Here is an 11,037-nt window from a genome sequence, read left to right as displayed (position 1 = left end):
AAAATACATAAATAGCCCAGAAAATCTTCCCTGAGCTGCTCGGCGGGAGTCTCGCTGCCCATGCATTCACATACACGCAGATCTCTCCTCCACAAGCAGGCATTGCAGAAGAACCACCTGCCCGTCTGAAAAGCTCATCTCCACGTTTCAAAGATTTAATCGCTATTCCGCTAATTGCGATATAAAATGTTACATTTGGTATGAATAAGGGCTGGATAACCTGACTATCTCGATGACTCCCCTTCGCTCTCACCGCTCCCTCCTTGGTTTGGTTACCAGCTGGTGAGGGTCAATAATGTGGGCGCTGCTCCCCTTCTCGCCCAAGGCAGCCCAGGAATCATTCTTTTTCCTCGTTATTTAAAGCCCACAGTTTTTCAGGTTTTTTGTTTTGTTTTGTTTTTTGTTTTGTTTTTTAAGGAAGCAGTATTTTGTTCGGATTAGTAATCTGAGGGCTACTTTTAGAGGCCTGACTCTCCACTTAAAATAACATATGAAAATCCGTACTTTAGTTTTTTGTGTTTCTCACAACAAGCTGTTTATTCAGCTTCTTTCCGTATGCTAGAAGACAAGCTCCTTTCCTTTTCACATTCAAAAGCAGAAAACACAACTGAAGGTAAATCTGTGACTTTCCTGTAAGATTCTTTTTTTTCTTTTATCATCAATTCCTTCAACCCACTTCCAAAACAGATTCTAACTGAAACCTGTACTCATATATCACCCAAGCACAGCATGAATCTCGATCTCCTTTATGGCTCTCAGGGCTACTTCTTCAGTCAGATAAGCACCTAGAACCTTGCATATAGACATGTGTTCAAGTGAACAGAAAGATTTCTTTATAACTTTTGTCAATATTCTGCTGATTGCTAGTTGAGTAGCAGATGTGCTATGCTTAATGGTGCATAGACAAGAAGCATTCCCTAATCCCTAAATGAACTTCTTATCTCTAAATATACACAGGATAAGCTATCTAAACTCAATTTAGCAACTACGCTATTAAATCTACCAGAACCAAACAGCAAAGGAATATTGTTAAGGCCAAGCACCTGTTAGCAAAAGAAAACAAGAGGCAAACAAAGAATCCCAGCAAAACAAAACACTGCTCACTCTAGATCAAACTAAATCAGATATAGTTCTACTTGGGTTAAAATCTATTATCGGTGCAACCTTAATCCCCACATCTTCCTTTCACAGGTGCTTATGTGTTTTTTAAATCCTCTGTTGCATCAGTGCCACAGGCTGTCACTTACAATTTGCTGCAGAAAAGCGAGTCGTCACCAGATCAGACTTTTTAACTGCGTGTAGATGCAGATGGATCCATTATGGGACTTCAGAGAAGCGTACAAAAAAGAAGGTAGTGTCATCTGCTGGTTAGATTACAAAATTGGGAAGGAGAGCAGAGGCTCCTGCTGCACAATTCTCTTTGTGACCCCGATGCGTAGTCTTCACATGGGGGCTGAGAGTGTTCTCATTTTGCTCCCAGGCAGGCTCTGAAGGCACATCTGGCCCACCAGCTCCTGATCAACAATCCCACACACCTGTGTCCTGTGTAGAAGAGAAAGCAGGGTACAGGCAGGGAGAGACAGAGGAACACCCATTTCATCTGTCAGCTGACCTTGGCTCAGGTCCCTGAGAGAAACCTTCAGGTCACAGCCACCCCCCAGTATCCTTAGAGCCACCTGCAGCTCACTGCAACCCTACAGGTCCCACAGAGGGGGCTGGGCAGACACCCAGCCTCTCCACAAAGGGCCTCTTCCAGTTTCCTGGGCCAAACAAACAAACAAAAAACGCTCTTTAATATTTCCACACAAGTATTTTCTTCAAGTGGTTTACTACCTGCATAGAGGGATCAAGGAGGGGCAAGCTAGGCCCAGGCCCAAACATGAACAAGATCTCTGATGTTACAGGCCTAGTGGCTGCCATTGCTGAAGTAGATAACCCTGCCATCAACCTGAGGGTTCTTTTCTGCTGCACCACTACCCACATTCTATCTTCTTTCTCAAATCCACCTTAATTTAGACTTGTGCTATTGAAAAATAGCACTAAAAACATTTAGCTTTGCAGAGATTGTTCTAAGGTGCACCAAAATTCCAAACAAAATTACCGACAACCTTCTCCATCTGAGAGGAAGAGAGATGTAGGTTAGATGTTAGGAAGACGTTTCTCACTCAGAAGGCTGTGAGGTGTGGCACAGCTGCCCAGAGAAGCTGTGGATGCCCCATCCCTGGAGACACTCAAGGCCAGGTTGGATGGGGCTCTGAGCAGCCTGACCTGGTGGGGGGCAGCTTAGAGGTCCCCTCCAACCCAAGTCATTCTATGGTCCATCTGCACATACAAGAGAATCCTATCTCAAAGCAAGAGCAAGTCTCCAGGCTGGGACCAGAAATGAAGATGGAAACTTACTGCAGAGGTACATTTTTAAGATGCATTTTGCAGCCATCTGCCTGTGTTTTCCTTAGCCTGTGCTTGTGGTATTGTCTTATTACCTTAGGAAAAGCGTCATAAAATCAACACACTGGAAAAAAAAAAAGAAAAGAAAAAAAAAAAAGGTAAAATATAATTTCAAAAGAAAAGGCTATGCATATGCAAAGTTGATTCAAATGATTTCAGATTGCGCCATAGAAAAGCTGTGGCCTAGTTTTTGAAATACATATTTCACTTTATTTTGCACACAGCTGGGTTTATATTGGCACTCACACTAATATGCAAAATGCAGTATCTTGTATTCATGAATGACTCTTTATAAAATGCCAGGAGGGCACCTGCTTTCCTTTCTTTAAGTCTATACCATGACAAAGAAGAAGCCTGTACTAATGGCCAGCTTCCAGCTCTGACCACAGCCTGGAGGGATTTATGCCAGCTGTACACAGGTTTGGAAGTAAACAACATGCCCCGGTCAAAAGGAGTTTCTTACACTCCACGGAAAGAGACTGCTAATGAGATGCAACATGCTGAAGGAGGGAGTATGCATCCCGTCCATGCTAGCAGTGAATGGAGCTGTTACAAAGAAGGATACATACACTCAAGTGCATTGCACACATCTTGGTCCTATCCCCAGGATTAGACCTAATCCAGTGTATTACATACATCATCCAGTCCACATAGCACTGTTGCAGATCTAACTAGCAAAACTTCTACCCATTCCCAGTGTTCCAAGTTTGGGCTTAGTGTGGCTGTCAGAGTGCTAGGCCTAGTAATTAACAGTACTCTGGCAAGTTTCAAGTGGTGGGATTTCTTAAGAAGGTGCACCCTCCCTCTGTGGTCGAGGTAGGAGTCAGGCTGTTTAAGCCAGTTTTTATCTTAAGAAGTTGCTTTGTCTACCATCCAAGACTGACAGAGCTTCAGAACATGATGTAAAACTCATCCCTTCTATGGGATTTTCCCCTCAGAAATACAACAACATACAAAAGACAGGTAGTGCTGACTAAATGCATACTTCTAATAATAAAAATTCTCAACGAGACATACATTTCACAAACATTTGTGCAGATACTTAGAACATCAAATAGGAATTTTTAAAATTAGATTGACATGTAGACTCATTTTTACATGGTTTAAAAAAATGAAGAATTAGAAATTCAGCTATTAACGAAGTTGATGAAAAATGTGTTACAATCTTCCTGCATTTTCTGTGTTCTGAAAGATTGTTCTGGTACGTGCTTTCTAGTTCTGATTTGGATTAATTATTTTTCCCAATTGAACAAGGGCACCACAACCTCAGTATGCACTTCTGAGGTAAGCAAGGTATAGTAAGGTCAAGTCAGACAGCATTTAATCAGGATGTAATTGTAGTGATGGTTTCCTACCATTACTGTGCTGAGTTTCACATTCCATCCGATCATCAGACTGTTTTCAAAGCTCTATTGGGAAGATTATTACAGTTGGAAGTCCCTTCTCTAGAGTGGTTGTATACGCTATAAAAAAATTCCCAGTGGCAGTCAGCAGCATATGCACAGGGCGAGTTAACATTCTTATATACTGCAATTCTTCAATCAGTGGGCACTAGGAAGCATCCTCTGTTGTCTGTTCTATGAAAAAGAGATTGAAATTACTATCTGCCAAGCACATTACCACTGCCTAAATAAATAAGCTTTCCACTCCACAGCTATCCTAATGCTGTAGCATCGAGGTCACAGCTCTTCACTAAGGAGTCAAGAATAACTCCAGAATCCACACTAAACTATTCCTTGGTTGATGGGATCCCCATCAAAAGACCCTGTTCTCATTTTCTTCCCAATCTGGTGATGAACAGCCTTGGCTTACAGAAGCAACCCAAAGATACTGCAGCACAACTTCGCTTTTCAAGTCCTGTCCTACCTCAGACAGGACCCAATCAGCTGAGGATGGGTTTGCTCAGTACCATATAATACCCACTCCCACCCCTGCCAAAACCCTAGCACACTTCTTGTATTCATGGTTTTTAATTACAACCTGCCTCTCAGAAACTAGTATTAAGTGTGCTGATATGGGAAGGGAAAATCGTGAACCTGTTGATCCTGTCCAACAGGAGTACAGCTAAACCAGAAGAGATGAGGCAGACTTAGGTACTTTGAGAGAGGCCTGGATAAGAGATGTGGATTGCAGTCACAGCAGTACTGGTGAACATTCAGCGTGGCAGACATTAACGTAACATTGTCCCACTTAGGTTTTGTATTTTCTTCCTCAGTTCGGTACTCCAGGTGAGAAGAAAGTAGGTAGAACTATCTTAAAATAACAGGATTATTTAGAAAGCTGTTGAGAAGACCTGAGGGACAGTGGGGTCATCATTATTGGACACATCCTATTTGCTAGTACAAGTATAGACACTTTTGTATTAAATAAATCAACCTAGAAGTAGTTTTCACAATCAGTTACCAAGGTCTATGCTTCCTCCAGGTTTTATTCCACTGCGCTGCACAGGCTAGCTCTTAAAAGGCGATGAATCTGAGGTTCTGCTCTGTGATTAGATTCTCTTCTACAAATCAAGGTAAGCACTTCAGTGCAATGCTATAAGCATGGGAGGAACAATGCACTGCCCTCTGCTACTTAGTAAGACTAACATGCTTCTCTTTCATCTGAAGTTGTCAGATATACCACACAAAAAGGATTATTATTTTTTTTTTTAACATCAACAGAAAACAAGAAGTAGAAGGTTCTTATTTTCATTTACTATGCAAACTGAGCTTTATAAGTATTTTTTCATTAAAAATTAAAACCCTTCAACCTTACTGTTGTGAAGAACCCGAACGCAAGTCATGCAACAGCCTCACTCATGCAAATACTGTCTTCCCCAATTTTCTGACAGTGTTCCATATGAAAACAATTGGAGTTTGGACAACTAGAAAAAGCTGGAACTTGTAAACAAAAAGGAAACCAATCTCCTAAAATCATCACTGCATCCCCTCTCTTTGTTTACAGGCTGGATAGACCACATATCTGCATCATTAGTTTGCAGTGCCAGGAGCTGAGAAGTAGTACATTCTAAGTTTATTTTCAGATATGCTACACTTGAAATGCCACACAAATAAATAATTAATAAATAAAAGAAGAAAAAAATGGTGGAAAAAAAAATGGGTTTACAGCTTTCAGGATCTAAACCTCTGTATTTTTTTCCTGTGGGAAAACCACATATATACATATTTTGAAAAGACAAAATAGTATGTGGTATGCCTTTAATAGAAACAGTACCAAACTGCCCATTGTTATTGATTTCCTCTATTGGAAGACTGTTCTAACAGCATGTATAGTTAACTTCTTTCATATGATATCCTTAGAACTAATTTACAGCAGGATGCAAAGATACTATATCTGATAGAAAAGCAAGATGGGAAAGCTAGCATATGAATTTCAAGAGATGTGTGATTCATGCTTAACGTAAAATCCAGTGGAATAATTTTAACGCATCTTCTGTATCAGAATTCCAACACATTCTCAAAGTTTCAAATGTTAACAACCAGTATTCATGAAATGTCTGATAATCACTAATCTCATTTTCTACACAAGGTTGAAGCAAAGAGTCAATACAGCCCAGTCAAGGTTGAGTAGCTACATACAATTCAAGATTAGAATTCAGATATGACTTTGCTGGGAGCCAGTCTTTCCGACAAACTGCTCCATAACATAGTACCAAATTAAAGTGGGGTTGTGTGTGGTTTTGGGTTTTTTTTTTTTATACATTTCTTTCTTATATATTCATATTATAGCATCTTTGAAGTGACTGTCTCTTTAATTCTGAGGAGTAAACAACTATGACTATTTTGTAAAAACAAGAAGCATCTTATAACACCAAAATAAGCTGTTATTAGCTGAAGGCCTGATGTCTTGTGATGTTGGTGGAATGCACAAGAACAGATGACTCACAATTGTCTGAAATTCTTTTGTTTTCATTAAGGCTAGTGATGCTGGATTCAGTTTTACACCACTCTGGGAGGTGCAAGTAAAAAATGATTAAACTTAAGGTAATCTAAGAATTTATCATATTAGAACATCAAACAGTAACAAAAGGTAAATTATCCCCTATTATAAATAATACTAAATGCCCATAACGGATGTTCATATTATCTCTGAAAAATTAATGGGCCAGAAAGGAAAAGCAACTATTTTTGGTGATTGTAACAAACTCCAAGTAAATAAAATGTAAAAATAGTCTTAATGTTAATAATAATAATAATAATAATGTCCTAATGGTACCAGATCAAGCTTGCTGGTTTGACTTTATCTGCAAAGACAGAACATCTGGTATGCTTCTGGCTAGACAGGTCTTATTCAGAACACTTCAGAGGCTACAAACTGATTCCTACACCTTTAGAGCAAACAAACACAAGTTAGGTTATATCACTGCATTTAAAAAAAAAATTGATAGTGGAGAATTCCCAGAATTAAACCAGCACTTTCATACAACAAACTCAAAATTTGTGATTTAAAAAGAGAGAGAGAAATAACAGCCCGTCAAGATGCAAAACTTAAAACTTGAAGAAATTCATTGTGCTTAAATCAACTGAAAATATATAAACTATATCAATTCAACATTTGGTTACTCACCAAATTACTATGGAGTTCTACCACGTGCAACTCAAAAGCTCACAGAAAAGGAGACCTTTGTTATTGTTGTTTTTTTAATTAAGAATGACAAAGAATCTATATAAAGCATTAACTTGTGGATTCATTGGTGAACTGCTACACATTTCAACTCAGCTTGAAAAAAAAAATTAGTTAACAGATTGTCCTAAGAGAATAGCCCTGGAAAAATTCAATGATAGCATTTGTACAATTTGGCCACTGAAAATGATCTACCATCACTTAAAACGTGGTCAGATGGAAAGGATTAATCTTCCTCCAGTAAATACATTCAAAAGCACAACATGAAAGCAGGCTACTGAAACTGCTTCTAATTGTTTCTGTTTAGGGTTGTAAGAATATCTTTTCACTACTTACAGAGAGAAAAAAAAGTACCCCTAAATGAGATACTGCCTTTAGTGGTCAGAGGGATCATTAGCATATAGAAAATCCAGACACTGTTCTGGATGAAGATAAGAAACAGTAGGAATAATCACTAATAACTCTAATATCCTGCACGAGCAGATGGCCCAAACTATCAAATGTTTTATCAGTCTTTCTGTTTCTTACGTGGTGACGGATAAAAATTATACATGATAAACTGTCGCTGAGACAATGAATGCTTCCATCCATCATTCCGGTCTTCTCTTATTCCAATCATGTGATTGAGTTGAATCAAGTTTATGACATCTTGGCAGGGACATTCCTACAGAAGCTAATACCTAGACTGAATACATGAATAATGCATTTATTTCCCATTAAAAAAAAAAAAATGTAGATTTTAAGAACAAGGCATCTCCATTTCACTTCATTGAACCAGTCCACTGTGAAATATTTCAAAAGCACTACCAAATCATTCACAAAAAATTTCAAAATGTATCTGCACTATCCTTTGTATCTCTGTTTAAAACAGTATTTGTTCTCAAGACAAAATATATACATATATGTTTTAAGTGTGATTATCCTAAATAAAAGAAACCTTACTTTAAGAGTGCAAGCTAAAAATCTAATAGAAATTCTTCATAGAAGCTACAGACTCCTCTCTCCCCACGCACTGAACAGTCTTGGCACAGCGTCCAGGCATGGCCAGCTCTCTGCTGGGGGCAACGTTCTTGGCTGTGAAGGCAGAGCATGCCCTCTGTCACTCATGGCGAGTAGTCCTGTCCAACTGTCTCTTTTCGACAACTTTATCATCAATCTCTTTATTAACAGCTCCACTGCAGACTGAGAACACAAACAAGGACAATGCGCATGCCAGATTTCTGGAAGGCACACAGCACCAGACACCATGCAGGGCAAGGTTTCAGTAAATCCAAACCAGAAGCTGATACTCAAAATTCTCACATGCTGTTTTGAAAAGCATCGTGTATTTAATTCAGAAAAGGAAAGCTGAACAAACCCAAGTTTCTCTGTTGGGAAAGGTAAGGAGGATGGAAAAGACAAAAAGTTATTTTTTAAACATCAACACCCCTCCAGTCCAGTTTTAACACCACATGAAATGTACTATCAATTAAGTGTACACGACCAAACATTCTGTTCAACTTTTATAACTGTATCTGCCTTAGGTTAGCATATTATCATTAAGTGAAGCAAACATCATAGAAATAATGTCAGATTAATTGCGAACTTTGAAGTGCAGACTTTTAAGCAAGCAAAACATTTACTTAAGTAGCCTTATTGAAGAAATTTACTTTTCAAAAGATGAACATAAAATGCATTCATAAAATAGATGTGCTAGCTTGCAAGCAATACAGAAAAAACGACATTTGCACTTGCAAGCTGTCCGGTATCTGTGCAGGCCATACTTATTGGGCAGTTTAAATGCATTGGCTATTTTCTCAAGTTAAATAAATAAATGCAGCCTTACTTAGCCAGCAGGTTGAAGTTTTTATAACCATACATCAAAAGTAAATTTCCTCTTTATCCTCTCCTATTACTTATCTGGATTCAAGTTCTTATTTAAAGATGGAAATTTACTGCAAAACCAAACATGATAATATCTGCATATACCAGGTGTGGGATTTTTGTTTGTTTTTCAACTATTAGGAAGCTATTACACTTATGTAATTCAATACCTTGCAAGCTTATAAGGTACAGATTTTGTAAGGTGCATCATATTCTTAGCGTATTCGAACATTCCATCAGAAAACAGGAGTCAGAGAATTAAAGTCATTAAAAAAAATATTATAAGATACGCCAAAAAATGAATTAACCAGATCACAGTTACTGTGTGGAAGGAGGGGGGGAGAGGGCGAATCAACCACCACCAGAGAAAAAAAACACCGCATCCCACACCTAAAGCTAGCACCCCAGAATTTAGTCAGAGCACTGCAAATTAGCTGTGCCTAAACTTTAACAGAAAACCATTAAAGCTTAAATATCCAAAAAGCAAAACAACAACAACAAAAACCAGATGGGACATTCAGCAGTGGTTCATTGTATTATCTTTTTCATAATAAGATGTGCCCTCTGAAGTTTGATATCAAAGTTCGCATTCCTTTGGTGATGACAGCAGCAGATGTTTGATGTTTGTAGATAGTTCAAATTATTAGTTTGAACTTTGTAGACGTATCAAACTGCATCTGCTTCTATCAACAAACCCAAGATGCTTTATTTCTATTAAACAGAACCTTAACTCTAAGATGGTTAAAGTAAAACAAAAAATGGTTTTTACTAATGTACTTGCAATATGACCGTTTGTATCTTTAAAAAGTGAACCTGTCAAGTACAAAGCTAATGTATTGTGTTCAGACAAACATGAGTGTACTATCCAGACATACTTCTTTAAGTGATAAAAATTTGGTATTATTCAGCAACAATGATGTCAAAAAGAAATTAATCTACTTGACTAGTGTATTTATAAATTCACACAAGGCATGTCAGAATCACTTTAACACATGAAATGCCTTTTGTAACAACATCTGCAGTAAAAACATTCTGTATACCGTCAATGGTTTCTCTAGCATTTTTTCCAGCACTTAAGTGTAGATTCTGGCTTCAGTAATATCTAGCATACTCTTCATATACAGTCTGTATTATTATTATTATTCTAGGAGTTGAAGTACTTACTTTTAACAGTTTGTTAAAATTTGTTCTCTTATTATGATACACATACTATCATTTGATACTCTCTACTACTCAGTTACTACACACACAACTACCGGAGTCTGTCAAGATACTGTAGTTAAAAACACACCAAAACATGGTTTGCACATGGAAGCACAATTTTACCTTAAACCTATTAATTCAGAAGCCTGATTCAAATCAGCATGTCTAAAGCGATCTGTTAGAACCATGGCTTATTAGTGTTAATTATTCTGGCTATAACAGTAATTTTCAATGTCATCTTTGCAGACCCTCAAGAATTCCAATTCCACTTCTGAAGGAAGTTCATGATAGGTAACTCAGAACAAACCTACTGAATCCTATTGCTGGTAGGATGAGAAGCACTGAACAGAAATCTGTACATCTACTTGCAGATTTTTATTGGTTGGAAAGAATAGAAAAGAATTAAAGCCATAAATAACATCAGCTGCGATGAAAAGGAGAAGGGACGGGCAAGATATAAAGATGATGAATCCGTTCTAAACAAGATAAGCAATTGCATGCTGTGAAAAATATATACAACACAAAGGTCCATTGTTTTAGGTAGGGTAATTATAATATGAAGACCATAATCATCAGTGGTTTTAGCAGTTAAAGAAATTTTAGTCAAAGGGGGGCTACTTAAAGTTACTCACATCAAGCATTTGGAGGATTGGGCTCATGCTGATACAAAGATCAATCAAGCGATGCACAGTTATCTGTAATTTTTACTTTTATTTCAGGGCAAGCTTATACTGTTTGACAAGAAACAGTGCCATCTGCTGACAAAAGTAGTAATAGCAGGAAAAGCAAGTATAAGACACCAAGACTGTTAATGTTTTTCTTAATAAAATTAGTTCCAACTTCTAAAGAAAGTGCATCCCCAGACTGTTTATGCACATTTCTTCTAGTATTGTCTAA

The sequence above is a fragment of the Gallus gallus genome, chromosome 5 (genome assembly GCF_016699485.2).
Source record: "Gallus gallus isolate bGalGal1 chromosome 5, bGalGal1.mat.broiler.GRCg7b, whole genome shotgun sequence".
In the NCBI taxonomy this organism is placed as follows: Eukaryota; Metazoa; Chordata; class Aves; order Galliformes; family Phasianidae; genus Gallus; species Gallus gallus.
This window is presented reverse-complemented; position numbering follows the sequence as displayed.